The 7,367-nt window shown below is 52.8% G+C and overlaps 1 long non-coding RNA gene across 1 annotated transcript; it reads right to left on the bottom strand.

Annotated features, from left to right (window-relative positions):
* Positions 1-1,071: 1,071 nt before the first annotated feature.
* Positions 1,072-6,956, bottom strand: LOC111929319 (uncharacterized). The gene is made up of 3 exons (XR_002864643.2): positions 6,418-6,956; positions 5,534-5,748; positions 1,072-5,113 (listed from the first exon to the last, which is right to left on the bottom strand). It is a non-coding gene; the product is annotated as an uncharacterized LOC111929319 (long non-coding RNA).
* Between the last annotated feature and the right edge of the window lie 411 nt (positions 6,957-7,367).

The following is a 7,367-nucleotide window of genomic DNA, read 5'->3' as shown; positions in this document are numbered from 1 at the left end:
AGAGCTCTTTCAGGCCCAGGGGCTGTGGGGGTCAGTCAGTGGGGTATCATGGAATGATGGAATATCCTGAGTGGGAATAAGCCCCCAGGGATCCCCCAGTGCCCCCCTGCCCTGCCCAGACCCCCCAACAAGCCCAGCCTGGGCATCCCTGGATGCTCCTGGAGCTCTGGCAGCCTCGGGGCCGTGCCCATTCCCTGGGGAGCCTGGGCAGTGCCAGCAGCCTGTGGGGAAAGAAGAGCCTTGCCCTAAAAGCCAACCTAAATCCCTGCTGGGCCAGCTGCAGCCGCTCCCTGCTGCTGTCCCTGTGGCAGGAGCAGAGCCCGGAGCTGTCCCTGCGCTGCCCCTCGGGAGCTCTGACCTCAGGCTCCTCTGCTCCCACTCCTGGAGGATTTGCCCTTTCCCTGTTGGAAAAATCACCCTTCCTGCACAAACCCCAAACTCCCTGAGTGCAGCTCCAGATGCCACATCAGACAGAGAGAGGATGGCAACGTTCTCCATGGACAGTCCCAAGATCCCAGGACAGGGCTGGGTGGGATCCTGGGCAGGAATTTTTCCCTGGCAGGGTGGGCAGGGGCTGGGATGGAATTGCCAGAGCAGCTGGGGCTGCCCCTGGATCCCTGGCAGTGCCCAAGGCCAGGCTGGACACTGTGAGCAGCTGGGACAGTGGGAGGTGTCCCTGCCATGGCAGGGCTGGAATGGGATGGGATTTGAGGTCCCTCCCAACCCAAACGATTCCATGATTCTTTGATTCTTCCCTTCCCTTTGAAAGCTGAATCCTCTGGAAATTTTTCCAGTGTTTTCCTGCTCCTGCCTGATTGTCCAGGACCTGCCAAGCTCAGCCTGGGACTGGATTTTCCAACCCTGATGGGATATCCATAATTCCAATGTCACATTTCTGGGACAGCCACACATTCCACTCCTGTGATACCAGGATGCCTTTGGGTTTGGAGATGCCAGACAAAGCTTCCCAGCATCCCTGCAAGCAGAAATTAAACACATGAGGGCTGTAAAACAGACACAGATCAATTATCTCATCCCTAAAATATAAATAAATAATTGGTAAAAGAGGAAAAGAAAGGAACTTCGTTGTTCCCTCTGGAAAGTGAACCCCATTCCCATATTCAGTGACAGGAACTCTGTGGGAATCTGTGCTGCCCAAAATTGGGGTTTTCCATGAAATCTCGTTGCTATTCAGAAATTTCCTTGCAAAATCCACGTTGTCCTGGAGAGTTCAATCAGGAGCACCCAGGAGATGCTGCTGCAGGATGGAGGAGCTCCAACTCCAGGGGAACATGGGGATGGTTGGGTGGAATTCCTGGTGAAATGGGATCCCATCTCCGAAAAATTAATTGGGAATTGGGACATTGGGAATCCTTCTGGGGAAATCCTGCTGTCCTAAGGAGCGGTGCTGGTCCTTAGGGGAATTCAGCAGCTGGGAGAGCTTCCAAAGGCTGAGTTTGGATCAGCCAGGTGAGCCCAAGGTGCCTGTTCAGCCCCAGGCTTGGCACCATGGCACAACAATCCCAGGAAAACTGCGGGAAGGGAGCTCAGCCAGCTGCCTCAGGGGCTTTTTTATGCCCCTGCCTTTCAGATGGACACACAAAAAAAGCAAAAATAAAACCCTTGGCCCTTCCTTTGTGAGGAGAACAGCCTGGAAATATTTATTATTAAAAGGACTGATGAAGCATTTTCCATTCTTCCATTGTTCCTGCTTTTTTCTTCTTTTCTCCTAGTAAAAACACCCGAATAAATGCAATTTATTAAGAACTGGCATCACCTCAAAATAGTTCCCCTTAATGTGAATACTGTTAGTGACACTGTAAAATTTATTTACAATTTCTCTTTTTGCTCGTTGTTTGGATGGACCATAGGACACCAATAAAAAATAAAAAATAAAAAATCAAGGAATTATTTATGCTAAGCAGAAGGAGCAGATGGAGCATTGGTGATAAGCAGCAGCTGGGCATGATAAGCTGCCTTTAACTCGGGGTTTTCTTCATGCCCACAGTTTTTTAGAGCGTTTTTTTCTCTATCATTCAGCTCTCTCGGTATTAAAGGGATGCTAATGTGGAAATCTAAGTCCATGCTACTGAAAGAGTGATGAATAAAGGATGAGCATCACCCTCAAAGTGCTCTCTGAGCAGCCTTGAGGCTCCTGGTGCCTTTCCCACTTGGAAAGAAAAGCAAGACTGAAAAATAAAATCACAAAACCAAGGGGAGTTTAAAGCACAATGTGGGAAACCCCACCAGAGTGAGCAGAGAGTGGAAATCCTGCTCGGATTCACCTCCAGAGAGGTCCCTCCAGGGCTGCCAAATAATGGAATTATGGAATATCCTGAGCTGGAAGGGACCCACTTATGGGAGTTATGGAATTCCTGTGGGGAATAAACCCCCAGGGATCCCCCAGTGCCCCCCTGCCCTGCCCAGAGCCCCCAACAAGCCCAGCCTGGGCATCCCTGGATGCTCCTGGAGCTCTGGCAGCCTCGGGGCCGTGCCCATTCCCTGGGGAGCCTGGGCAGTGCCAGCAGCCTGTGGGGAAAGAAGAGCCTTGCCCTAAAAGCCAACCTAAATCCCTGCTGGGCCAGCTGCAGCCGCTCCCTGCTGCTGTCCCTGTGCAGGCAGTGAAGGACACAGAATTCCCAGGTGTTCCATGCTGGATTCCTGATCCCTTCTCCCGTGGGTGGTCTGAATCATGCATCCCTGTCCAGCCAAGGACATCAAAGCAGGAAAGCAGGATACAGCTGGACGCTCCCGCTCCCTCCTGCTCCTGCACAATCCCTTCCATTGATGCTGTTTGGGTCCCATCCTAGGCAGGATCCCTTGAACTCCGAGGGGAAGAAGAGGTGAATGGAAAGGGAGAAAACAAAACTGCCACAATAAATTTGGTCACATTTTGTCCCAAGCAGAAAGCTGGGCCAGGTGCAGAGCTGTGATTGGGATCAAGTGTTGGGAATGGCGCCAAGGGCTTCAGCTGAGCTCACTGCAGAGGCTTTGAGGGCTGCGGACAATGAGGCAGCTCATTAATCCTCAAACCTTCACCTTCCTGGGAGCACATGAGTCATGGATTGGAGAAGGTCAGAGCCTTGAATTCTTGGAACAGAACAGAGATTGGGATTATTCTGAGCTGAGCCCCAGCCTGGGCAGCAGGAAAGGGATTGGGATTGTGCCCTGAGCCCCCTGAGGTGAGACCCCACCTGCAGAGCTGCCCCAGCCCTGGGGCCCAGCCCAGGGAGCAGCTGGAGCTGCTGGAGAGAGCCCAGAGGAGGCTCCAGGATGAGCAGAGGGATGGAGCAGCTCTGCTGGCAGCAAAGGCTGGCACAGCTGCCATTGTTCAGCCTGGCCAGGAGAAGGATCAGGGACACCTTCAAGCCCTTGCAGTACCTAAAGGGGATAAGGAAAAAAAAGAGAGAGGGACTTTTTATATGGACAAAGAGTGACAGGACAAGGGGAATGGTTTTAAACTGAAGGAGGGCAGGGCTGGATGGGATCTTGGGCAGGAATTGTTCCCTGGCAGGGTGGGCAGGGGCTGGGATGGAATTGCCAGAGCAGCTGGGGCTGCCCCTGGATCCCTGGCAGTGCCCAAGGCCAGCCTGGACATTGGGAGCAGCTGGGACAGTGGGAGGTGTCCCTGCCATGGGAGGGCTGGGATGAGATGATCATTAAGATCCTTTCCATCCCAACCCATTCCATGGTTCTGTATCTGCTCTGCTCTTCCCTGTTACTCTCCACCCTTCCCCTTTTCTCACAGCTGGGGCAGGAAAATCCCATCCCAAAATTCCCCCAGGGTGAAAAGGGGGCTCAGAGAGCTGGGAAACACCTGATGGAGCTTCACACAACCACATAAATGCTGTTGGAATTCCAGTGTGCTGCCAGGAGCTCCTCCAGGAGCTGGAGTCCCCCAAGGTGGGCAGAGGCTGCTGTGGAGCTGCTCAAACCCAGAGGTTTCCAGTGAAATTCCAACCAGGACTTTCTGTATCCACAGAGCTGCAATTCCAGTGTTTTTTCCTCCTCTTCTGCAGGATCTGGCTGTGCCCCTGGATGGTGTTTGGAAGAACAGCCAGCAGAAGTTGCCCAGCACTCCTGGAGCTGGAGCTGTGCTGGGAGCACACCAAGGGCAATATTTGCTTCCAATCCCAAACAGGAAGCTCTGAGCAGCTCCAGCTCGCAGGGAGCGTGGGATGTGGGGACAGGGAGATGCTGGAATGGTGCTGCAGGACTTTTCCACCCTCCAGGGTTGGCTGGCCCGAGCAGGGAGGAGCTGCTCCCACCTGGGGTAATGGGATTTGGCTTTTCCAGGGAAGGGAGGTGGGTGGTGCTGGCAGGAAAGGGAGCAGCAGCCTTCAGCCCAACCTCTCTGCCTGCTTTAATTGGATTTTGTGATCCAAACAATCCCAACTGTTCCATGCCCTGTGGACAAGGAGGAGACAACATTTAGGATGTCATTTGATGGAGGGGAAAAAAACCCATTTTGCTTTCCTTCTGTAACAAAACCCCAATTGGCACTTCCAGGGTTGCCAGTCCCACGGGATTTTCTCAAGGATCAGCTTCCAGAGGGTGAGGTTTCTCTTCCAGAGGGATTTAGGAGCAGGATGAGACCAAGGGATGCCCAGCAGGGCTGGAAGGTCATCCCTCCCCTGAGCAGCCACCAAGCCAAGGGTGGCTTCCTGCACCAGGGGACCACAGCCAGGTCCTGTTGTAGCTGAACTTCCCAAAGCTCCCCTTTCCATGACTCCAAACCCATCCAGAAAATGGCAATCCAGGCAGGAATCACAATTCACAGCTGGCATTTCACTGATCCTCTTAAGATGAGCTGGTTTTTTTAATTACAATTTAAAAAATCATAACCTTGAGGGACGTGAAAGGAATCAGGGGCACGGAGGGGACATTCCAGTCATTCCTGAAGCAGCAGCTTTGGCTCCTTTTAAATGTGGAGTTTTCTCAACCAAATTTGCAGGATAAGGAGAGAAGTTCCATCTTTCCAAAGGCCAGTTTGTGTTGCCACCAGTGCCACATAAACCCAGCTGGCTCCGAGCCTGGAGGTGCAGCAGCAGCAGGAATGCTGCAGATGATGCAGTAACAAAACCCTTTGGCTATTTCATGGACTCAGGTCATGCTGAATAAACAGGATGTAAACATATTTTAAAAACACAGGATAATTTGCCTATTGGATAATTACAAACAATAGGATGAATCCATAGGATATTTTTTTCAGGTGTATTTTAAGTGTTTAGTAATAATGTGATGCTCTAGGCACCCTGTGCCAGGGCCTGCCCACCCTGCCAGGGAACAATTCCTGCCCAAGATCCCATCAAATCCTGCCCTCTGCCACTGGCAGCCATTCCCTGTGTCCTGGCCCTCCAGCCCTTGTCCAAATCCCCTTCCAGCTCTCCTGGAGCCCCTGGAGCAGCTCTGCTGCAGCTGAAGTTCCTCCCCAGGAGTCTCAGTTTCCCTGCTCTGAAGGGCTGCCACACATCTGTTATTTTGGTTATTTATCTGTCACTCCTTTTCCCCCTGGGAATGGCCCCTTTCCCACCTGGAAATGGTGACTTGGCAGCTTCCAAGTTTTCCTGAGAGCTTCCAGCTGCCTGGATGTCAGCCTGGACAGCCAGAAGGTGCAGCTTCGTTTTGGTCAGAACACAGCAGCACAAAAGGGCCTTGTTGGGATCCTGGGTGTGTTTTGCTTTTCCATGGAAGCTGTGCCACGGATCTCCCTCGTGTCCGGGTGCAAAGGATGGATTTAGCGCTCATCTGTTGGGTATAAGTGATAAATTCAGCATTCCTGGCTCTCGGGAAGGATGAGGAGCCATCTCCAGAGGGATTTTGGGAGTTCCAGTGCTGGTCAGGGGCTCTGGGAACAGTTCCACGCCCGAAGGAGAACAAACATCCCAGGTGGGATCATCCTTCATGTCCTGCTGGGCTCCCCAGTTGTTTTCAGGGACAAATCCCAAAGATCCCTGTGCAGGAGGGACCCCACAGCTGCCAGAGACACTCTGGGCTGGATGTGACCAGAGTTCTGCCATGTGAGCCACACAGTCCCCAGGGATGGAGCAGGGACATTTCCCCACCTTGGATTTCTCCTTTCCCCACAGTCCCCAGGGATGGAGCAGGGACATTCCCCACCTTGGATTCCCCCTTTTCCCACCTTGGATTTCTCCTTTCCACACAGTCCCCAGGGATGGAGCAGGGACATTTCCCCACCTTGGATTTCTCTTTTCCCCACAGTCCCCAGGGATGGAGCAGGGACATTCCCCACCTTGGATTTCTCTTTTCCCCACAGTCCCCAGGGATGGAGCAGGGACATTCCCCACCTTGGATTTCCCCTTTCCCCCACGCTGCAGTGCCCATTTCTCTTGGAAGCTGCATCTCCGGAGGGTTCCCAGCAGTGAGTTAAGTGCTCAAAGCCATTCCAAGAGTCACCTTGGCTGGTTCTGCTGGAATTCTGAGGTTTCTCCTCTTCCCTCCTGCTGGGCAGGGTGTGCCACAGATAAATCCAGAAAGAATCTGCTTTAAAAGCAGCCCAGGATGGACTTGTTGCTTTTTCCTCTTTCAGTCTGCACTTGCCCACAGGGTCCTCCTTGCCCTCCCTTCCATGAGCTGGAATTTTCCTTTGGATCCCACTTCAGGAGCCACAAAAAGCCTGTCACCAGTGCCCCAGCACCAGAGGAACCCAACTGAGGCCTTCCAGGACCTGGAGGAGCCAGCAACAAAGATGGAGAGAAAATAAAAGGCAGAAAAGGAAAAGGCAGTGCGGATTCGTGCTGCATGGATCTCCCGAGTGTTCCTTGTTATGGAAAACCCATCAGAAAGAGGGGGAATAAACAAAGGAATTTGGGGCCCCAGCAGTGCAAATAAGAGCATTGTTATGGGATGGGTGTTTGGGTTTCTCCCTTCCTTTGGGAGCTGCTGCAGAGGAAGCAGATTAGGGATTGCCAGCTCTGGCAAAATCGACTGGTGGCATCATAATGACCTCATTATGGGCTGTAAATGAGCTCACAGCCTAATTATGTGTTCAGGGAAAAAAAAAAACACCTCAGGAGCTGCCCACAGGTGTGTGGTTAACCCCTCCCTTGCTGGGATCCAGCTCCAGCCAAACCTCGGAGCTCTGGGAGCCGGGAAAGGCTTGGATCCAACAGCTGTGGAGGCTGAGTGCAGCTGGAATTGCTTCTGTCCATCTGCAATGTAAACAAAAATCCTTGTTTGTCTGGCTGCTGCTGACTGAGAATCCCAGAATCCCAAAATCCCTGGTGCTGGAAAAGCCCTCGCAGCCCAGGGAGTCCCAGCTGTGCCCGATGCCCACCTTGTCCCCAGCCCAGAGCCCTGAGTGCCACGTCCAGCCCTTCCCTGGACACCTGCAGGGATGGGCACTG

Source organism: Cyanistes caeruleus, chromosome 3 (genome assembly GCF_971803275.1).
Source record: "Cyanistes caeruleus chromosome 3, bCyaCae1.hap1.1, whole genome shotgun sequence".
Lineage (NCBI taxonomy): Eukaryota > Metazoa > Chordata > Aves > Passeriformes > Paridae > Cyanistes > Cyanistes caeruleus.
This window is presented reverse-complemented; position numbering and strand designations above follow the sequence as displayed.